Below are 25135 nucleotides of genomic sequence, written 5' to 3'. Positions count from 1 at the left end.
GAAATGAAAGCATTCGCGGACAAAAGTTATATAACATAATGTCATTATTTTTTCATGTAGCATTGTAGCATCACCTCCTGACGTTTGTCGCACTTTCACTAACTCGTTATGTTTTTAAACTGTCTGCGGTAATATAGTATTCAATAAATAAGCGCAATTATTAGGTATAGTTAATCAAGATAATGAAAATTGTTGGGTTTAATTCGAAACAGAAAGAAAACCCACGCAATCCGAATAACACCGGTTTTTTCACAATTCCTCTTAACGAATAAAATGGCAAATCAATATAGGATATTCACATCACTTACTCGTTCAACTGGTTCTTCTATATCTTAATTCGGCGTAAATCGCCGGTTTCGATGCGGCAACACTCGCTTACCCCGTTATTCCCTCCGAACATTCGATATCTACGTGCACGAATCCGTGGCGTAAAACACGAAAAAAAAAAAATTGCCGCACAGCGCGATCGTCAGCACCAAACCGTGTCCGTCGGCGAACTATACCGGATCGCTGCGCTTTTTGCACCGAGCTATTCTGCCGGACGTGTATGTATATAGGCGGCAGACGCAGGACTCGCCGCAACAATGAAACCGATTTCAGACAGGCATCGTCCGACCGTAGCTTTTTGGCGTACACGCGTTCGCCGGTATCTTATCGCGGGGTGGGGGTAGCTATTAAGCGGGATCTCGCTCATTCATTTCTGCATACCGCTGCACTGGCCGGCCGATTGAGTTAATTGATCGGTATTGACACGTGGGGATCGTTGTTGGATCGGTATGCTATGGAATTGATTGATCGATTGAATTTGATTATACAGGATGAGTCGTTGACTTGTACAGGGTGGTCAAATTTCGATGTTTTGGTACTAAATATCTCATATCAAAATATTTTGAAATTTTTCTTGAATCAATCTCGTTCTCTTTTTCTGAGAAATGAATAAGATTAGTATTCATTTTTGGCCACCTTCTTTTGTTTTCGAGTTTTAAACGAAAATTGGAAATATGGCGATATCGAAAAAAAATATCTCTGCTAATCTGATAATAGAGCTCTTGGATTAATAATTATATTTATTCAGACTATACAGGGTTTTTCAAATTAAGTCGGCACCATTGCTAACTCCGTTATTATTGATGCTACGATGTCGGTTAAATGGGCAAACTAGTAGCATTTTTAGTGGTCTTTTCGATGCCGGAAACAAACAAAAAATTGACAGTCGCGTTGTCAAAATATTTCATAAAATGATTTTTTTTTGGAACACCCTATATTTTTTCATGTATTTCGATTCGTAATAACTTTCTCAACAACAAAGCTCATATCACCTTTCTTTCTGAAGTGGAAAATATTCGACTTATTTTGAAATATTTATTTCTTTCATTAGTACAAAAAATTTATTTGTTTTGGCGAATAAACCTCATGCTTGTCCAAACAACCATTTTTTGTACTTATACGAATGACAATATTTTGTTAATAATAGCAAAATAAGACAGTAAAAGGAAAAAAGTGCGCTGGGATGTGAACTCGTGAACATCATGTAGCACCACTCAATCGACACCACTAAGCTATTTGTTATTAATAGGCAAAACGATAATTTCCATCTTAAAGCCATTCCGCTAACGGCATTCATTTTGTGAATCAATAGTGTCAAAAGAAGGGCTCAAATATGTGTTCAACAAGAAGGCAGTGTTTTTGAACATTTAGTCGATATTTTATAGCGCTTTATCAAATCCGTTTGTTATAAATGTTTCGTATTAATACAACTGTCTTATTTTCACCTTTACGAAAAAAAGTCAAATGAGCTTTGTTGTTGAAAATGTTATTACGAATCGAAATGCATGAAAAAATATAGGGTGTTTCATTGAAAAAAATATCATTTTATGAAATATTATGACAACGCGACTGTCAATTTTCTGTTTGTTTTCGACATCGAGAAGACCACTTAAAATTATACTAGTTTGTCCATTCAACCGACATCGTAGCATCAATAATAACGGAGTCAGCAATGCTGCTATGCCGACTTAATTTGAAACACAAAAACGTTATTATTTTACTACTTAGAAAACATTTTTGTGTTAAAAGGAATGTGTTGTTTTATTAACTGGCTTTGCGCCCCTAAAATTTGGCGCCCCGGCAAAATGTCCGGTTTGCCGGTCCTGGCGGCGGCTCTGTCAGAAATAAGGTCCATTTCGCCTCGGAGGCTACACTATAATAAGCAGAATTTTTGCATTTGGGGCTCGGAAAATCCAAAAATGATTGTTGAAAAGCCTCTCATTCATTATTTGGGCTGGGGTGTGATTGGACCTCACTCATTCAAAAATGAGGCTGGTACTTCTGTTACGGTGAATTGATTGCTCTACCATGCTATGAATGATGATTTTTTATGGCCGGAATTGAAAGATATTGACGTTATAATTATCAATAAGACGGCGTTACGTCCACACAAGCAAACAGTTTTGCAAGACAAGTTTCCCCACCGTGTTATTTTTCGAGGAGGTGACACAATTGGCCACCGAGATCTAGTGATTCAATACCTTCAGTTTTTTTTTAGGCCACGTGAAAGATAAGGTCTATCTTAATGGTCCACAAACGAATCAAAACTTTACAGATGGAATTCGTGAAGTTATCGAGGATATACTGCCACAAATGTACTAATTAGTCATGGAAAAATCATGAAAAGGATATGGTGCTGCAACCGTAGCCGTGGCGGATATTTAGTTGATATAGTTTTCTTTCTTTAATGGCATATAACTGAAAAATGTTCACCCTTTTTGTAGTGAATTTTAACAATTTTAATGCGTTGTTGTATCGTTCCATTTCAAACAATAGCGTAATTTTTGCTTGTCAAATTCCAAAAGATGACAGCTTCAAAAGTAATAGCTGTCCAAATAGCGGGCTATTCAAAATGAAACCTCTTATTAAAAAATCCTTCATTATAATTAGTCTCATAAGATCACATTTACAAAATCGCTATTTTTCATAGAAAATTATTTTGTTTGCCAAATTATGTAATATAAAATAATACGAGAATAAATTCATCAGTTTCACCTGAATATTGCGGTATATGTCGTAATAAAATGCAAATTGAATTATCTAAGCCGTTCCGTCGATAAGAAGCTACAACTATAGATTAATATCTGCGAAGGTCATGGTGAAGTATTGAAATGCAATGAATTTCAATTGCTGTGACTAAGTTAGATTAGATACGCGTTTTATTCTTGGAATATTTTATACAAACTGTAACTAGCTTGTGGCTTCTGGATTCTAGTTTTATTACCAGGAGAGAATTAACAATTGAAGGTTTAGAAATATATATGAGTTACCTACAAAATTTTTACTTGAAATTGATTTTTGAAAATTATTCCATATTAATTTCTTCAATCGTTCATTTTTTCATGATAACATAATAACTGGATATTGGAAATTTTGGAAACTTCACAGTTCACGTGTTAGATATTTCGGAGATTTTTCTGAAAACTGCGAAGACTATATCACGGAAGTTCAGTAGAAATTTTGGTTATATAATTCAATCTAAGTTGATTGCGAATGCATTTTGAAGGTTAAAATCCAGAATATAATAAAAAGTCCATAACGTCCTTGTATTTTACTTTGACCAAAGATATATTATATGGATATAAATTCCAGGGACCACGAATTCTTGAGTTATTTTGAGTGGAAACCAATAAATAACTGAAGTACACTTAAATCCTTTCTGTTGAAGTGTTTGCAGCTTACCAGAAACAAAAAGAGTTGTAAAATGTGAGGATATGGACATAAGTTTAGATAATGTACTATAGCCACGTTTCCTGGTAGTTGTTACTCATCAGAGCGTATCCCTACCAGAAATAAACCTCGTAACGCACCTAAAAAGATAGCGATAAATCTGTTTTTCTTCAAAGCCAATGAACGCATAGGTACAAGAGATAAAGTATTGAAAGCAGATGCATCTTTAGGGTGTATTATTAGAAATTAAGTGCTCAGATGCCAATGGCCCAAATTCATATTCGGATGCTTCCTGTATCTCATTCATTCGACACAGCCTTTGTGACTATTGTTACTTTTACGAAGTAATGATGAGGTATAGCATTTTAATCTGGCATTTTTGGGATACCAACTTTATTTTGTTTGTTAGCTCTGAACTCATTTTTACATGGAAACAGACAATTCTTATATATTTTCCAAAAAAATTTTACTCAAACGCATTAAATAAAAACGTATAGTAGGTGCAATTACAGTACATAATTGTTTATATAGTAGGTACATTTATGTTAGCAATGGTATGACGTCATAGAAAGCGAATCCGAGATGACAATTGTATCCACCTTGAAGCTTTTGTTGACAGTCCTTATTATTCTGATTAGTTTTCAAGGGCGTAGAAATGTATCTCGAAATATAAAATTTCAGGAATCTCACAAATACGAAGGACGAAAATTTCTCTATAAAATGAACCAATAATAATCATTTTACTGTCCTTTGAAATCGACACTTCAGTAAAAATCGAATCCCTTCATCGCTTTCAAGTTGAGTAGTTTTATTGCACTACGAGCTCGTCTTTGTCCTAGGTTTATTATTTTCCTTTATCTATCCGCTTTCTCGGCCTCGCCGCTTATTTACCATCTGTGATTTTTGCATTCGTCATTGGTATACACTTACCCATTTTTTTTGGTTTTTTGTATCATTCCCGTTACAAAATAAAATGAAATGAACTCAGTATTATACGTATCGAAAAATTGTCTGGACTGTGTTGTACAATTTAATCTGTTCAATTCAAATTGTAATTAATTTGTGAACACTTCGGTTTTGAATTGACTATATCTATAGGGTTTTCCTAAATTAGAGGTACAAATGAAAATGACAGATTTCTCGGATTATTTCAAGGAAAAAAGTCCTATAACATGAGTCCACAAACGCTTTGTTTTGGAGATACAGGTGTGTAAGTTCAAGTTTTTCTCTCATAGCACCTTCCCTTCACAAAATATCTAACTTGAATTGGCATAGATATTCCATTTCAAATTTTTCATCATGTGATATCCTAATTTTGAATGCAAATCTACAAGGTGAATTCTTTTATGGAAGGGTGCCCGCTTCTTTCCTCCAGAATTTTTGTTTTGTGAACCACTGGTAGTTTAAAAAAATTCAAAAAGGAACTCTGGTTCATTACTACACTTTTTGGTTTGTTGTAGTTTTGTCGTATCTGCAACCAATTTCAAGAAAAAAATTCAAACAGCTCTCTATAGTAATTCTCAGGAAATGAGGAAAATCCAAATTATTATAAAGATCCAATTAGGTATCTGGGATAAATAAATAAATTATAAGTTTTGATACTTATTTACCAACTCTGTAGCGAAGATTAATAAAGATTCGATTAATTGGTTAAGCATCACACAAAAGTAGGACTACAAGAAACACCCTGTATCTCGAAAACAAAGCGTTTGCGGACTCATATTTTTGAGCCATTTTATTTTCAAAGTTATCCAAGGATTCTCTCATTTTCCTTCGTAACTCAAATTCAGGAACACACAGTATAAAATAAGACCAATCGAATTGGTATAAAAAAAAATTATTTCGAGTAATTTGGTTTAATTTTCATCAGCTGTAATCATGTGTATCAGCATTTATTCAAAATATTGATTGCAAATAAATTTGAATGAATCATAATTAATCTACCTATACCATAAAACGTTCGGAATAGCATCTCAAACTTTGTTTTGTAAAGTAATAGTAGGATGTTTTCGACAGTTTCCATCTGTCGCTTACGTAATGTCATTCCCAATAAATGAACTAAGGTAATTCTTCGTTTTCAAATTGAATTGGTATTCAGCTGATGTTACAGAAATATCACCTTTACACGTGATTGACTATTCATTATTGAGGAGAAAATCGATTTATTCAAATCAATGAAAAAATATCACGTGTCCAAGTAAACCAGGATCGTGCAAATAATTGATTGAAAAAAAAATGTTTTTCTATGTTTATATCGGAATGTTGATGTTCATGCTGCAGATTGATTAATTCGAGAAGTTCATAGAGGGATTGTCCACATGTAACTTTTCGAGTAATTGAGTTGATATCGTCTCTACGATATCTGTTAAGGTATGCATGGAGCTGGTGAAATCTGTTGTAGTATTGTTACTTTCGAACGGTTGTTATGTTACATACAATTCTTCCAGCAGTTCCTACTTTATTTGCAATGAGTTTTCAGTGCAACCTTCAGCGATAGAAGTGGATTTCCAACCTCCAAGTCTTTTGATGGCTGAAAAATCTGCTTCACTCTCAAAAATAATAGACAGAGAAGAACGCAATGACCACTATACAGTACAGATATAGTTGCTTCAATTTGAAGAACATTACAATTATTGATGGAAATTTAGGAAATGCATTCATGCCTACTGACTGTAAGGAACGTTAATAATTCCTATAAAAAACAACGAAAAACATTTCGTATGGAGTGTGAGCTGGTCTTAAGGATATACAGGGTGTACCCGGGAGTAACTGTACATACTCTTATCAAAGATAGAGTAGGGCTATAAGGGACTACAAAAAAATTATTTCTGATTATCCTCAGAAAGCTACAGGGTGAGTTTTCATATTCATGGAAATAATGGAGCTCTCGACTTTCTACATGATTTTTCAGGAAGAATTTTTGCTCACTAGGAGTGTTTAATGAACGAATTAACTTCGCGGACATATTTATTCTGTTCAAAGTGAATTTCCACAATTTAGAAGCGTTGTTCGGACATTAAACAATTCTTGGAGAATTGCCAAACCTCACTGAACAGAAATGTCAACACACTTGACATTTTCAACTGTCAAACCATAGTCAACAACTAAGATGTCTAAAAACATGGTGAATGCACTCGTCAAATTTTGAATGCAATGACATTCGACCAAATTGAAAATATTAGTTTTAGTTCGTGGCGGCGCCGCAATGTCATACTTGTCATTTCGACCTTTTTTCCGTTGTTTTTGATTGGATACATTAATTGAAACCTGATACTGACCAATCAAAAGCGACGTGTAACCGAGTATGATCGTGCAAAGTCGTGAAACAAAACACGAAACGTTTACTGGAATGAATTCAAATATTTGTAATAGAGAGAGTTTATTGGTATTTGAATTATAAGAATTACTTCCATAGATCATAACTATAATGAAAGATATACATATAGGTACATAATGGCACAAAACTCGTAAATAATGAATAACAAGTATCTTAATTGTTGATAGCGCTACCTACAGTTGACATAACGAAGCTTAACTAATATTTTCAAAATTGGCAAAACAAAAGCTCATACACCTGGTTTTTAGACATCTTATCAACAACCATCGAAACTTCTCAAACACCTTAAAAACATCCGTTATAATGTCAAATTTGCACTTTTTCTCTTCACATCCTCTTTCACACTTATCTATTCAGAACTCCTCTCATCAAAGCACCGTAGTCGAAGCGTAAATTCTTCACGTAAAGAATAGTCAGGTGCTATTTACCATAAAGTACCCATGTCGGTCGATATAAATCAAAGTGTCCTCTTTTGCTCGCGTCACTCAAGTGATATTTCATGATGCGTGTGGTTGAACGGCATCATTCAAGGTATTCTTGTGCTGCAAGATAATTTGTCATGTCTGAATTATTCATGACACTCGCTTCATTAATAATATGCAAAGTTTCTTCGCCAACAGATTGTTCTGCGATTACGTTTCGATCGAATGTAATATCTTTCCGAGAAGCCTTTCGATTTTTTGATTCTATTCATATCGGATTTGCTGATGGGAGAGGCCTATAAGTCATATACAGGGATTGCTGAGTTGGGAAACAATAAATCGGCATTCAATTTCATCCCAAGATGATGGGTCGGCAGACCCATATTATCTGAGGATGCACATTGTGTGTTCATCCGTGAATTCACAATATTAAGGAGCGCCAAACCAAATTGTTCAGACGAAAAAATTAGACTTATTTCGAGACTTATTTATTCATATCTGAATCGACTGGAAAAAAGTACTAACTTGGCGTCAGGAGCTATTGAGTACTCGTCATTCATGCGCCTGTTGCATCCTTGGATGCTACATAACTGTATGTAGGTCTGTAGGATATTTGATGTTAGACTTATAACGGGTGTTTTTTTTCGAGATATATAACTTTAAGTTCGCATTACTGTTCAAGATGGCGACCTATTCAACAGCTGTCAAGTGATATATTCTCAGTTTGGCTTGGCAATTCATCATTAATAGACGCACGCCTGAACAACGCTTGCAAATAGTGCAATTTTATTTCGAAAATAATGGTTCTGTGCGGAATACGTATCGCGCACTACGTCCATTTTATTTTGTTTAGCGATGAAGCGCACTTCTGGTTGGATGGCTACGTCAACAAACAAAACTGCCGCATTTGGAGCGAAGCTAATCCTCAAGTGTATATCGAAACACGGTTACATCCAGAAAAACTGACTGTTTGGTGCGCTTTATGGGCTGGTGGAATCATTGGTCCGTACTTCTTCAAAAACGATGATGGCCAGAACGTTACAATCAATGGTGATGTGTATACAGCCATGATTACTAACTTTTTCATTTCTGAATTGAACAACCATGATGTCCAGGAGCTGTGGTTCCAACAAGACGGCGCAACATGTCACACAGCTCGTGCCATAATCGATTTATTGAAAGACACGTTTGGTGACCGCCTAATTTCACGTTTTGGACCTGTGAATTGTCCTCCAAGATCTTGTGATTTAACACCGCTAGACTACTTTCTGTGAGGCTATGTTAAGTCATTGGTCTATGCGGATAAGCCACAAACTCTTGACCGTTTGGAAGACAACATTCGCCGTGTTATTGCCGATATACGGCCACAAATGTTGGAAAAAGTCATCGAAAATTGAACTTCTAGATTGGACTACATCCGAGCCAGACGTGACGGTCATATGCCAAAAATCTTATTTAAAATGTAATGCCACAAGATTATCTTGCGGATAAATAAAATTCATGTCAATCGAATAATCCATCGTTGTTTTATTGCAATTTAAAGTTCTATAGCTCTAAAAAAACACCCTTTACATTCAAAACGATATTGTCAAATTGTGGATTTGAAAATATATCACAATACAACAACGTTATCTAACCATGTTGGGGACATGAAAAAATTACCCTTTAGGTATAACAATCAACGTTAAATTTTGCGTAAAGCTTCAAATTGTTATTTACATCTATGGAAACTCAAAATTTCATTCCGGCGGAATCCATAGTTTTCAAATACATATAATGAAAACAAAATATCAAAGGGCCATACATATGGAATTACATATTTGGATTTGCCTATTGATAAATTTTTCCGCTGTATTCAAGATTGGAATTGATCTTGATTTTTCATGTTTTCAGTACGTTTTTTGAATTATGGAAAATTTCAGCGATGAATAATGATTGAAACTGATTAATTCAATTTTGTTACGATATCTCTACTGCAATCAATGTCACTCCAAGCTCAATCTTTCAACGGGGACATCCTGTATGTCCACAACCATGAATAACCAGTTTCAACTTATAATTCCGACACTTTTCACTGCTATCTTGATGCCGCTGTCATTTAATAAGGCGTCCCTAATAATTCTCTGACTGGATAAGGTGTTGATAGCCTTTTTTTCATCGTACATCATAATTTTCGACACAAACTTGAAATTCAGATGTAATTGATTGTTGGGGGTCTAGACACGATCGGACTATGAGAAAAATCATATTTATAACGACATGATTTATTCACTGACTTGAAAGATATATGTTTGTGAAAAATGATTCGACGAAAGAATGTGTGATGATTGAAAATCAGATGATTGGAAAGCAAACTTTGGACTATGGACTAGTCATGGATTAACGAATAAGATATTGAGATGATAAATGGATTCAGGTTAGAGGTAATTTCAGTGAGGCAATTAATGTGAACACAATGTCAGCTGGGGTGAAAATATTTGTACAGGGTGGCCCAAATTCGATTCTCACTTAAAGCTTCTCGAATATTATAAGACTTATAGAAAAAATCCTCAGGGACTCCCGAGCTCATTTTTCGAATTGATCAGAAAGCAGATCATAGATATCTCGATTCGTTCTCGAGTAACAAGTCAAAAAACTCAATATCTTTGCAACGGATAACATTTTTGAATGCTTTTCGACAAGTCTACGCACAAAAAACTGCGTTGTAAAATATAGGGTGTTCCATTTAAGAAACACCAACTTCGCTCTATATCTCTAAAACGGTTATTAATGTTCGAATATTATACAGGGTTAGAACTATTTAGAGGGCAACTACAGGGATATTAAAAACCGTTAGAAAATCAGGGTGGCTTAAATTACAAAAAAGTTGCGTCATTTAAGGGTTGGCTGTGTTGGTGTGAAGAGATCCGTAATTTCTCCAATGGTTCCCGAAATATCTCGAAAAAACTGAAAATCGTGATTTTCTTTTTTTTTCTGTATAACTCATTTGTTTTGGAGATAACTTCACGAAATTCGGTTTGTAGTCATTATTCAATATAGAGATTCTAATGGTGTCGTCACATCTTTTTCTGTTTTCCATTGTTTCAGAGTCGCGATAGTCAATTGATGATTTCACATAACAACTCTTCAAATTTCCGTATACCTAGACTCGATATTTTTGTGAAGTGTGATACATTGTTGAATTCGTAATTTTTTCTTTATCACGTCATAATGAAAACCATTATATAGCGTCCATAAAAAAAATCGACTATCGCGTCTCTGAAACAATGGAAAACAGAAAAAAACTGACGACACCAATAGAATCTCTATATGTATTGGATAATGACTACAAACCGAATTTCGTGAAGTTATCTCTAGAAACAAATGAGTTATACAGAAAAAAATTAAATCTCGATTTTCAGTTTTTTCGAGATATCTCGAGCATCATTGGAGATATTTTGGATCTGGAACACCAACACACTAATCCCTAAATAACGCAACTTTTTTGTAATTTAAGCCACCCTGTATCTCTAACGGTTTTCGATATCTCTGTACTGCTCCTCTTAATAGTTCAAACCATAAAATTTACTGAAAAAACGTTTTATAATTTTCCAAAAATATCTCGAACCGAAACCAAAATATTGCGATAGCCATTTTTCAGAAACGCCCTTTAACTTGAGAACGAATCAAGATATCTATGATCTGCTTTCTGATATCAGATTGATTCGAAAAAAGAGCTCAGAGGTCCTTGAAATTTTTTCTCTAGGTCTTATATTTCTCGAGATGCTTTCAGTGAGCATCGAAATTTGGGAAAGCCTGTACTAAGAAAGAAATAAATCAATATATCGATATTTACAATGCAGATTGAAATATGAGATTAATTTAATCTACTTTTGTCGAAAAATATTATTTAATAGTATCGTGATCAGTAGACATTAACTAAACATATCTACATAACGATGGAAATTTGATTATTTCAAGATACCGTCAAACAGTCAGTTTATCTAGGAATTCAACAACCATTATGGATAGGTATATCGTTTTAATAATTCCAATTCATCTTTTTCATCATGACGTTACTATTTTCCCACGTACATATATATAATCAAAACATGTTGTATAATAACATTCCAGCATACTCTAACAAGTTCCTCAACAAAAAGCTTCTTGTTCGCTCGTTAGTTCCAAATGAATCACTTCAAGTCGAACTACACTAAAAAAAAAATGGAAATGTATCTGGGTAATCACGCAAAAGCTGCTATAGGACTTTATGAGTTTACCTGACGGTTTGGAAATATAAATACGAGTAGAATAATGATATGCTAACCATTTATAATGGCGTGCAATTAATATGTGCGTGCCATGTGATATTTTATTAGAATAACATAACTATATATGGAACTTGATAACGAATTTGAAGAATATTCGCTCTGTCTATAGAATATTGAAATATGATGACGCCAATGGCATCCATTTAGTCTAGTCTTCTTCCTTCTTTTACTTCTCCACTCGGTATAATGTCCAATACCTGATGTATCCAATAAATAACTTTATTTATTAATTTCAGATGTATCACAACGGCCTAAGAGAGTCGGGGTAAGAAAAATTGAAATATTGAAATTGAACTCTGTTAAAGACGTTAACACTCGAACAGATCGAGACAAATCTTCTATCTCATCTTAACCACTTTCAAATGCACTGTACTCTCGGCAATAGATTAAGAGGGATCGCCACCACTTGGTTTTTCGCGTATCATTCAAACTTTGCTACCTACCCCTTCATTTTCCTTCTCGGGCGTTTTCTACAAAAGTTTCACAAAATCGACTAGTGTTGTTTAAAATGATTTCACAAAATAAATATATACAGAGTGGGCAACATATTGATTGCAACTTCATTTTTTCAAATGGAACACCCTGTATATTTTTCCATATTTGACTAGCTCTTTTTCCCCTGATTTCGAATATATAACATATGTTTGACCTATCTCTCTTATTCTGAGTACCACAGAGTTTCAAACTTTAGGAACCACCTGGCATGCTCAGTAATTAGTTTTCAAGTGGTAGGCTGCGATAACTCAAAATGCCCTTTTTTGAGTTATCTCTTTGGCAACGATATGACATACGTTTTTCACTATAAAAATTGGATGATTTGGATGCAACTCCATATATTCTCTCAAAGTAGCTTTCTTATTTTTATTGTTCATCACATAAAGTGAAAATATTTCAATTTTTTCCGCTTCGGTGCAGTGCATATTTGATGAATAGTTTCATTCAATGACAAACGTATGTCATATATCGTTGCCAACGAGATAACTCAAAAAAGAGCATTTTGAGTTATCGCATCAGCCTACCACTTGAAAACTGATTACTGAGCATGCCAGGTGGTTCTTAAAGTTTGAAACTCTGTGGTTACTGTGTGATAGACCAAACATATGTTATATATTCGAAATCAGGGGAAAAAGAGCAAGTCAAATATAGAAAAATATACAGGTTGTGCCATTTGAAAAAATGAAGTTGCCATCAATATGTTGCCCACTCTGTATATATTTCGTTTTGTGAAATCATTTTAAACAATTCTAGTCGATATCGTGAAACTTTTGTAAAAAACATTTTTTTGTACCTCTTTTAGTAACAAAGTTAAAGAAGGGGTTTAAAACCCGGTACCTTCACTTCATCTCCTTTCTTTTTTCGATGCAAATAAGATGAGGACAGTACTGTACGACAACGTTCACGAAAGTATAGCTTTACCTCTTTTGTAAGGTTTTTTTGGTGGTTTTTTTCACGAATATTTCAAAGATATATCAGTTCTTGGTACAGAGTACGACATGTCAATTTTTTGCGAAAATCGAAATATTTACTTTCTCCCACTTAGATTATTTGTGAAAGAAATTATGTGAAAACACCATAAAAATTCGTTATTTGTAAGAAGAAATATCTCTAATTTCGTTTCAAACTGAGCAGCCACGTGGTGGTATTCCCTCTTAATGAAACATTTTAGCGCTTCAGCACACGAAATTATATTGGCAATACAAAAGCGATTAGCCATTATTTTATAGTAATTAATCCAATGTCTAATTCGTAACAAAAACTGACAGATGATGCCTACAAGTGAGGACATTTTACACAGGAATCTTAAGTAATTATTATTATTTTGAAGAAAAATATTTGAAGTTCTGCTTTTAAGTCAAATAATCCTTAATTTGTCGGAACATACCGGCCTAAAGAATTGTAATTATGCATTCCTGTACAACATAATGGATTCAATAACTTCTAGCTTCAGTTTGAAAACAATCTATGAATATAAATTCAATCTACTTCTTAATTTATTCAAAATTCTGTTCGAAAAGTAACCGCTTCCTGGGTGGTCCAGGGGGTCAACCCAGATTCCCTTAAACCAAATGTGTTGCAGAAATCTATAAATTTCGAGAGTGGACATCATAAGGCATTGTTCATGCTGACATTAAGTATAGGTTCGTAGCCTAGAAGTGTATCAGTATGGCAATAAAATTTGATCCATGTCATACAAGACCCAATTTTGGGTGAAATATAACCTATCGCCCAAATAAACCAATTTGTTAATCATTAATCATTTGTCATATCGATACGTCCCTCCTTCAAGAAAAAATGTGGAGACAATTTGAACGAGGAACACAATGTGTGAACGAAGCGATAAAGATTTCCAACATTCTCCCCAACAAAAACAAGCCGTGAAATGTCAAAATAAAGATATAAATATCTGAAGCATAAACATTCCAGTGAAACAGTGCAATTCGTAAGAAATTCCAAGATTGTATGTTTTACATATTGGTTTCAACGGGTGTGGAAGCAATAAATGGTGGTGTGGAATGAAGTTGAGTGAAAAATTTTCGCGCTAAAACAAACTTGGAATGAAGCCTAGCTCTTATTGCTTCAATTTGTTCCGTAGTAACTCGTAATTTTTCATCGACATGAAAGATTCTTACGTTGAATCATATGAAATTAATCGAATTCTAATTTTTCTATTTCATATGATTTTTGTTTTGGTTTGATTGTTTGAATTATAATTTCATCAATCCCAAAAATAAACCTTTTGATTACATCGAAAAATAAAGTTGTAATGATAGGGATTCCATTATACCCAAATTTCTGTTTTTTGCGAATTTTGATACCACATGGTCTCGATTAGGTCAGATAAAAAGTCATATTCAAGTCACAAAACACCTATATGCTAAGAATTTTGAGTTTATGGTCTGTACTGAATGCACAGTTTATATGAAAAACCTTTCAATATCTTATATCGAAGAGATAGAAAGATTCCTATGAATTTTTTATCCAAATAATTCTTTCAAATTTCATTCAGTGGCGTTTTTTATTTTTCTGTTTACCTACTAAATCAATTAATAAAATACTGAATAAATAAGCATTCATAAAACATGACAATGTGAAGACCTAATTTATTGTTGAGTGACTGAAACAAAATGTTTTCTTGATCTGAATTTGATCACCTTTTATTGCAGAGCTCAATAAGAAATATTTTTCCTTCGGAACTGCATAGGTATTTTATTGTTGAAATAGATTGACTATAAGTTGAAACATTCTTTAAATATTTTTAACTATTTTAATTCATTATCTCAGTGAAGATAACATACCCCTGTGTGAAATTGGAAACGTTGTTCTATCTACTTGAAACATTGTTGTTTATTGATTCTATATATCACCGTTATTTACTTTAACTACTACTGGAAGCTAATCGATGTTGTTTGATAAACATCTTTCGAGATAATATCCTGTAAATTCAGCTTAGGAAGTAGTTATTTCATGTTGTTAATGGCTCCTGTTCATTGGTTAATGTTCTTATCTGAATATAAGTTAACTATATGGTGTGGATATTTTTGATATAACTTTGAGTTGGACTGATGGAAGTGATCTTACCTTAATTATTAAGCTTTCAAATGGACTTTTCTTTCTTTTTCTTCCTTAAATGAAAATTGAATATACTTAAATATCTATTGATTCATTCTTTATTTTGTAACAATCAATAAAAAAATTATTCTGATGTATTGAAGAGGGTGTTTTTTTTTAGAGCTATAGAACTTTAAATTGCAATAAAACAACGAAGGATTATTCGATTGACATGAATTTTATTTATCCTGTGGCATTACATTTTAAATATGATTTCTGGCATATGACCGCCATGGCTGGCTCGGATGTAGTCCAATCTGGAGGTCCAATTTTCGATGACTTTTTCCAACATTTGTGGCCGTATATCGGCAATAACACGGCGAATGTTGTCATCCAAATGGTCAAAGGTCTGTGGCTTATCCGCATAGACCAATGACTTTACATAGCCCCACAGAAAGTAGTCTAGCGGTGTTAAATTACAAGATCTTGGAGGCCAATTCACAGGTTCAAAACGTGAAATTAGGCGGTCACCAAACGTGTCTTTCAATAAATCGATTGTGGCACGAGCTGTGTGACATGTTGCGCCGTCTTGTTGGAACCACAGCTCCTGGACCTCATGGTTGTTCAATTCAGAAATGAAAAAGTTAGTAATCATGGCTCTATACCGATCACCATTGACTGTAACATTCTGGCCATCATCGTTTTTGAAGAAGTACGGACCAATGATTCTACCAGCCCATAAAGCGCACCAAACAGTCAGTTTTTCTGGATGTAACGGTGTTTCGACATACACTTGAGGATTAGCTTCACTCCAAATGCGGCAGTTTTGTTTGTTGACGTAGCCATTCAAACAGAAGTGCGCTTCATCGCTAAACAAAATAAAACGGACGTAGTGCGCGATACGTATTCCGCACAGAACCATTATTTTAGAAATAAAATTGCACTATTTGCAAGCGATGTTCAGGCGTGAGTCTATTCAAGATGAATTGCCAAACCAAACTGAGAATAAATCACTTGACAGCTGTTAAATCGGTCGCCATCTTGAACAGAAATGCCAACTTAAAGTTATATAGGTACCTCGAAAAAAACACCCGTTATTTGCGAGCTATACCAAATGTTTGTTATTTTCGAATTTTGAGACGAAAGTGACTCAAACGATTAGGTTTGGCTCACTGATAATGATAAAGTACCCGTCAAACCGGCCCTCTGGCTACGCCCATGCGTCATTCTATTTATGTAATTTAAGAAAACCAAGATTACAAAGTTTGACAAATTTATTTATAAAAAAATTATACTACCTACCCAAAATTAGTAATGATAAGGAAAAACTCACATCATTTTAGGTTCCAATAAAATACGAGAAACGAAAATGAATAATCTGTTTTTTTTTTAATAACCTAAACAAACTCAACTAAGCCGCAAATGGAAAATTTACGAGTTTATCATTGTTTCTACCCATTGTTCATTATTAGAAACAAAAGGTCATATATTACTCCTCACTTCTTATGTAAGAGAGATGAAATTAATTCAAGCCAACAGATGTTAAACGTTTCAAGTATTTGTGTAACATAAATTCAAGTGTCCGATGGTATTTCCGCTTAGAATGTCTTCCTCTCGTGAATCGAATTGGAAAAATGTTTATTTTTAACTACGACCGCGAGCAGTGACTTCTTCAGACACATATTTCGATTCAAAACTACAATGGCCAATCATGCTCTCAAATTAATTGTGTGGATGTTAATGAAGACTTCATATACTTCGAATACTCATCTGTAGATGAACTTTTCATTGTTACGTCACGTACAAACTTTCGAGGAAGATGCTGAGAGATATCTAGGTTTGAAGTGGAAAGTTGCCATCGAGGTGGTCTCCTTAGTTAAGCATTTTTTTTTTTTAGTTTTGATCGGTATCGGGAATAAGGAATCATTCATTTTAATTTCACTTGAATGATGAAATTTTTGTGGAAAAATTCATTAAGATAAATTATTCACCTCATTCTTAGAACGTTGACGTTTTAATATTTACTAATGGATTTCAATGAATGTTCAAAATTTCGATAATCTAATTTCGAACTGTATGATTTTCAGTATTGATTTTTTTTTAAATGATGGGTATTACTATTTGGTGAATATTCTCCAATAAGATGACAATAATTTTAGTTTCTTTCTGTGGAGGTCACAGACTGCTCCACACAGTTATAAATTGCGGTTTTTCCTCATTTAAAGTTCTTCCTCGATAACTCTTGAAGTATTCATGTTAGGTATAGGGTTTTCTTTAGTAACACCCACTATTTTTGTATGTAGTATCGACTCAAATAATAAAATATATAGGTTCTAGTTTGAAAATCTTGAGTTTTGATGAATTTGAGTTGTTCAAGATCTTTTTATAAACACCCTGTACATTTTTGGACCAAACCGCGAAGAGTCTTATACTACTACGAAAAAATATTTTTCTGCCGAAATATTCAAAAAAAATGTGAGTCGTCACAGCCACCTTTTTTTTATGATAATCCCATGAACCGTTGAGTTTTTACCCAAAGTATGTCATATTGCCGAAAATTTCATCAAAGTGATGAAATTCATGATGCAATCATATACAGGGTGTGCCATTAGAAATAAGTAAGTAGTAAAGGGTGTTTTTTTTAGAGCTATAGAACTTTAAATTGCAATAAAACAACGATGGATTATTCGATTGACATGAATTTTATTTTTCCGCAAGATAATCTTGTGGCATTACATTTTAAATATGATTTCTGGCATATGACCGCCACGGCTGGCTCGGATGTAGTCCAATCCGGACGTCCAATTTTCGATGACTTTTTCCAACATTTGTGGCCGTATATCGGCAATAACACGGCGAATGTTGTCTTCCAAATGGTCAAGGGTTTGTGGCTTATCCGCATAGACCAATGACTTTACATAGCCCCACAGAAAGCCTATAAAGCGCACCAAACAGTCAGTTTTTCTGGATGTAACGGTGGATCGACATACACTTGAGGATAAGCTTCACTCCAAATGCGGCAGTTTTGTTTGTTGACGTAGCCGTTCAACCAGAAGTGCGCTTCATCGCTAAACAAAATAAAATGGACGTAGTGCGCGATACGTATTCCGCACAGAACCATTATTTTCGAAATAAAATTGCACTATTTGCAAGCGTTGTTCAGGCGTGAGTCTATTCATGATGAATTGCCAAACCAAACTGAGGATGAATCACTTGACAGCTGTTAAATCTGTTGCCATCTCGAACAGTAATGCCAACTCAAAGTTATTTACCTCGAAAAAAAACACCTCTTAGTATGTTTCCGGTATAACCGGAAATTGTAGAGATCTTAAAATATTTTAGGGAGAAAGATCATTGTCTCAAACCCCAATATGCAAATATTCATCTCCAAATTATGATTAGTTCTCCATAAACGTCTAATAGGCCATCCTGTTGAATCACCCGGTATATGTAGCTAAATCTCAGAAATTATGGAAATCAGAAACATAACATAAAAACTATTCAGTATTTCTCAAGGATTTCAGAAGGCAAAAATACACAGGATGGCCCATTTGAAATTAAAAAGTTCGATCTTATTTCGGAAAAAGAAGAGATTTGACCATAATATCACCATTTTATCAGCATATTGAGGTGTTTTACATTTCATACTGAAAACTAACTCTGTATACTCATACAAAGGCTGATAATTGGAAAAAAATGACTCAAAACCCAATTAACAATATGTATGCACAAATATTTCATCGCTAGTCAACAACAAGGATAACTAGGTAGCGATTGCAAAAATACAGCAACTTTTCGATAGACGACATTGTTCGTAATCAGAATGCGTATTAAAAACACGCATGAACGCACAACTATCAGGTCCATTTAAGGCACAATCATATTACAGCAGACATGCAGACACAAGTATACACCTAGTTTTGATCTTGTTAGGCCGTTACATGCAGTTATTCGAAAAAGTTCAACGACTCATGAATTTTAATGGAAACAATGGATGAATTTCAAACCTACTTCGGAAGCTTTTCTTCGAAAGGGCTGGGCATTGTTTCGTTGTTCCGATGAGCCGATAAATAGTTCTGCTAACATCGTTTTGTCTTATGAATTATTGATTTATATCTGTGTACCTATGTGTTAATACCTTTTCTGAACAATAGAGATATGACCCAATTCTTGTCTCAATTACCAAATGATAGTCTCATTTTTAGGGTAGTGGTCATCTTTGAAGATGTCATTTTTTGACATTTAACAAGCAAAAACTACGCAATTACTAAAATGAAATGATATACACTTCAACAACGCATTGAAATTATTAAAATTCTATTTCGCTACAAAAATGGTGAAGATTTTCGGCCACAATGAAACACTACAGTCTCCCACATGGCTGGAACTCTTTTTACCGTTTATTTGAATTTTGCACTTAATGAACCATTCTTCTATATATTCTACTCCTTCTAGTAGTCTTCTGTCTGACTGCTATTTCCGTATCATCTTCATATAGGGCTTACAGATTTCTAGGATACTTAGGGATGTCATAGGTATTAATGTTGTAGCGGTCCTAGAACTGAGCCTTGAAGTACTCCCGCTTTTATTCACCAATTGGTATGTTTCACCCTTGAAAGATTCTGCCAGAGTATTTCTCTTCAGATTTATTATTTTTCTCGAAACCTTTTCTTATAGATACATTTACCTATAATAAAGGGTGTTTTTTTTCGAGGTATATAACTTTAAGTTGGCAATACTGTTCAAGATGGCGACCAATTTAACAGCTGTCAAGTGATTTATTCTTAGTTTGGTTTGGCAATTCATCATGAATAGACTCACGCCTGAACACGCATGCAAATAGTGCAATTTTATTTCGAAAATAATGGTTCTGTACGGAATACGTATCGCGCACTACGTCTATTTTATCGTCGACAAAATCGTCCATCAGAGCAGTTAATTCGATTAACCATGGAACGTTTTCGCACCACGTTTACTCTTATTGATAACTCGCATCCCCAGAGACGCCGTACGGTGCGTACAGAAGAAGCTATTGCTGCTGTAGAGCGTAGCATTGAGGAAGACCCGAATGAGTCTATCCGCCATCGAGCACAGGAATTGGATCTGTGTCCATCCACTTTATGGAAGATTTTGCGGAAGGATCTTGGTTTGCGTGCTTACAAAATCCAACTCGTGCAAGAATTGAAGCCAAACGATCATCAAGTAAGGCGTAGATTCGTCGAATGGGCCCAAAATGAGATTGCCGTTGTTCCCGATTTTCATAAGCGAATTTTTTTTAGCGATAAAGCGCACTACTGGTTGAATGGCTAAGTCAACAAACAAAACTGCCGCATTTGGAGTGAAGCTTATCCTCAAGTGTATGTCGAAACACCGTTACATCCAGAAAAACTGTTTGGTGCGCTTTATGGGCTGGTGGAATCATTATTGGTCCGTACTTCTTCAAAAATGATGATGGCCAGAACGTTACAGTCAATGGTGATCGGTATAGAGCCATGATTACTAACTTTTTCATTCCTAAATTGAACAACCATGATGTCCAGGAGCTGTGGTTCCAACAATACGGCGCAACATGTCACACAGCTCGTGCCACAATCGATTTATTGAAAGACACGTTTGGTGACCGCCTAATTTCACGTTTTGGACCTGTGAATTGGCCTCCAAGATCTTGTGATTCAACATTGCTAGACTACTTTCTGTGGGGCTATGTAAAGTCATTGGTCTATGCGGATAAGCCACAAACCCTTGACCATTTGGAAGACAACATTCGCCGTGTTATTGTCGATCGTTGTTTTATTGCAATTTGAAGTTTTATAGCTCTAAAAAAAACACCCTTTACAATAATTACTCTCTTTCTGGTATTTGCCTTATCGTTTCCCTTGATTCTCGAGTAACCAGAAACTAAAAATCGATGATATGGGAGCTGAATGTTTGAATAGCAGCTTGAAAGTCAGAATGAATTGCTATATCACATTCCAGATAATTTTTTTCCAGGTTCGTTTCCAAGCATTTTTCAATTGCAAGTGTTTGTATCTGAGAGACAATCAAACAGGAGTCTAACGATTGTGAACACAAATGAGATAATCCTATCGAAATAAGGTGAAAAAACGTAAATTTCATATCCGAAACCATTGAATAAAATTTTTCAAACCAGCACATTCTGTTGTACTGCTTGAACAACTTGTTTGAGACAACTCTTTCAGTACACAATTAAAAATTACAGGCATTTGGGTAAAGATTCTAAGTGGTCTTTCAGTTCGACTTTAATCCAACAAGATTATCGTCAATTTCAGGGTATCATTAAAAAAAAATCCCTGATCGAAGTTTTCTTCGAAGGGTTATTGGTTGTTTGTTTATTCAGCTATCCAACTATTGACATTCCACTACGAATCAGCGATAACTTTTCTTTCGGCGCCATGTCACCTTAAAAAGAACGCTACGTTGTTATATCTGATGTTTATTTCTATTTGCGGGTCCATAAAGTGAAGAACTTAATGACGGTTCGGAAAATTCAGACCTGCCTGTAAATTTAATAACGGTCTTCATAACTAATGATTTATATGGAGGTCTTAAGGCTAGTTATGAAATATTCATTGCTTGAGCATGTCTCCGCTTCTGATGGACATTGATTAGACGTGTTGGTTTTTGCTCGAACAGATTCTGCAGCGAGCGCAGCATTTCGATTATCGCATTAGGTTTAATTTGCGGTAAAATGGACACTATCGGCAATTGATCTTTCAAAAACGCACTCATTTTTTGATCTGCCGATTGGAGAACACAAAACTATCCAGGTTGATTCAAATTTCAGTATCAAGATTTTAGAGTGTATTTCTCAAATCAAAACAGTGGCGACGCCAGCTTCAAAAATAGGGGTGGCCAAGGGGACGCTGGAATTTTTTTTGGGAGCCAAAGTAAAACAAAATTTTAGTTCAGCTGATCTTTTGAATATTTTAGCCTTAATATGTCAAATTTTAGGGGGGGCAGCAGAATTTTAGGGGGGCCCGGGACCCCCTGGACCCCCCTAGCGTCGCCACTGAATCAAAATAAAACTATTTTCCCACAAACATGTATCCGCAAACGCCTTGGTACCTAACTACAGAACGTTAAAGTTTCAACAACTTTTTAGTTTTTTCTTCATAGATCTTTCAGTCTTTGAGATATTAAATTTGTTATCTTATTAGTTGTACAACTTTGCTTTTGCCGTTTTGCAATAGATGGCTGTAGCGGTAAGTGGTAGTCGAAATAAATAGATCGTAGATGTCATACGATACGCTCAGGTATTTGTAAACATAAAGCCATCGAAAGTCGATTTGTGTCTGCATCATAAAGTTATTCTTACGAGCCAAATTCTAGTCATTTTAATTTTCTGTTTCAGTATGGAGAAATCTGTGGCTGAGGCTCATCGAATTCTCTGAAATACCTATGGTAAGGCCGATATTAGTGAAAGAACGTGCCGAGTGTGGTTTCAATTCAACACTTCAAGACCTGTGATTTTGACGTCAAAGACCAAAATGGCGGTGGAAAAAAGAGGAGGTTATCGAAGATGCAGAATTGGAGGTATTACTTGATCAAGACTCGTGTCAAACGCAACAAGAATTGACAGGATCATTGGGAGTGACGCAACAAGCCATTTCAATACGCCTGAAAGTCATGAGAATGATTCAGAAACAAGGAAATTGGGTGTCGTACGAGTTGAAGCCGAGAGATGTTGAACGGCGTTTGTTTGCTTGTGAACAGCTACTTGCAACTTGCAAGGCAAAGGCGAAATAGGTTTCTGAATCGCATTGTGACTGGAGACGAAAAATGGTTTCTTTACGATAAACCCAAGAGCAGAAAATCATGGGGATAACTCGGCCATGCTTCCACGTCGACGGCCAAATCGAATATTCACGGTTCCATGGTCATCCTCAGTATTTGGTGAGTATGACTTGTTAAAACAATCACAGGAGATCGTTATCGAAAGCAATTAATGCGTTCATGCCAAGCATTGAAAGATAAACAGTCGCAGTACAACGAGAGACATGTTAAAGTGATTTTACAGCATAACAATGCTAGACCCCATGTTGCGAAAGTGGTCAAGACATACTCGGAAACGTAGAAATTGGAAGTCCTACCCCACCCGCCGTATTCTCCAGACGTTGCTCCTTTGACCATCACTTGTTTCGATCAATGGCACACGGCCTGGCTGCCCAAGCACTTCCGGTCTTATGAAGGAATAAATAAATGTATTGATTCGTGGATCGCTTCAAAAGATGACCAGTTTTTTCAACACTGAATTCATACGCTGGCGAAAGATGGGAGAAAGTAGTGGCCAGCAATGGACAATACTTTGAATCATGAATGTATAAGCAGTTTTTTACAATAAAGCCTCGAATTTCGTAAAAAAACGGTGGAAGCAGAGTTATACGCCTATGTAATATCTCAAAAATGTTCGCTTAGGAATTGTCGAATTTTTTCTCATTTATACAGTACTGGTTACCATTCGAAACAATTTGCATATATTATTATTCATAATACTTTTAAGATTAATCTATATGATTCCATGAATAAATATGAATAGAGTCGAGATTTACAGCGAATAGCATTCATTTTGTAATGTTAGATTGTACCAATGAAAGAAAACCCTACTATTCGTTGCATTATAATTAATGAATAGAGCTGTAGAAATGAAAAATATTTGTCAAGTCACCTAACACCCACATGAATTTGCGAAATATTGATTCAAGTACATATAATAATTATATTATCTTACAATCATAGACAAACAGATTGAATAAACAACAGTAGTATTCTGAAGATAATTATACATTACCCACTCCAGTCTCATTGCGAATGATGTATTAAGATAACGGTGTATTTTTTCTTCAAGGACTAGATGATTATAGTCACCAAACAAATAACAGCTCACAATAAATGAAATATGGAAGCTCCATATCGCCTAAATTATGTATAATTAAAGATGAATTCTGATCATGTGCCAAGGTTTTGATGTTTTACTCCTTTAGGACTCATCATGGAAGTGAATTGGAAAATTATATGTTATATATCTTGTTGTATTGTATGAATAAGAAAAGAGAGTTGGCATTTTTCAAAACAACTGAGAATATCATAATCTAACTCTAGATATTTAGGTACCGTAGAGCGGTGTGACTTTGCACCACTTTTTATAGTTTTCTTAGTATAACTTTTGTGTTTTTTTGTGAAATGAGTCCTCCGCAAAGTATGTTCAATTTGAACATTTTAGTTGTCCACTGCTGTGGTTTGAATCCGATGAAATGGTGCACACTTCTTTATTTTTTATTTTGAAAAATTTGGCAAGGTGACCCGCAAATCGGTTCGAGTTTGCCAATGCCTCAAAAATGCGTTTTTTAGCAATTTAATGAAGTGCTGGCGGTATATGTTAGTGCACAAATGCCTCCAGTTCCGCCCATATATTATATCTTTTGTTAATTTTATTCCAAAGAGTTCTTCTGGGAATGTTGTACACTTCGGAAGCTGTCTTTATTGAAATGTTTTCATTTCGAAGTGCATTGATTGCTCGGATTAGTGTTTTTTCCGTATAATTACTATATTTCCTTGCATCCATTTTCTTTTTGTATCGACCACCCATAATTGTGCCTCAAAATAAAACAGGTGAAACAAATTTGGTATGTGGCATTGTCTCCCACCAAAGGGCTACAATAGAAAAATTTCCCGAAATGTCGAAATCCACTCAACCAAATGTTTTCAGTTTTCTTTTAACGTGACGTTTAATGAATGTAAAGCAAGCTGCTAAATATATTTCGATGTACCGTTCGCCATAT

At 35.0% G+C, this 25135-nt stretch overlaps 1 protein-coding gene across 2 annotated transcripts in view; it reads right to left on the bottom strand.

Annotated features, from left to right (window-relative positions):
• Positions 1-599, bottom strand: part of LOC123679169 (ATP-binding cassette subfamily C member 4-like) — a 46419-nt gene extending 45820 nt beyond the window's left edge. For both annotated transcript variants that reach the window (XM_045616596.1, XM_045616597.1), the window contains exon 1: positions 309-599. The gene's annotated coding sequence lies outside the window, so the exon portion shown is untranslated. The remainder of the gene's footprint in view (positions 1-308) is intronic.
• Between the last annotated feature and the right edge of the window lie 24536 nt (positions 600-25135).

Source organism: Harmonia axyridis, chromosome 4, assembly GCF_914767665.1.
Source record: "Harmonia axyridis chromosome 4, icHarAxyr1.1, whole genome shotgun sequence".
NCBI lineage: Eukaryota > Metazoa > Arthropoda > Insecta > Coleoptera > Coccinellidae > Harmonia > Harmonia axyridis.
The sequence above is the reverse complement of the archived record's forward strand: the minus strand, read 5'-3'. Positions and strand labels throughout refer to the sequence as shown.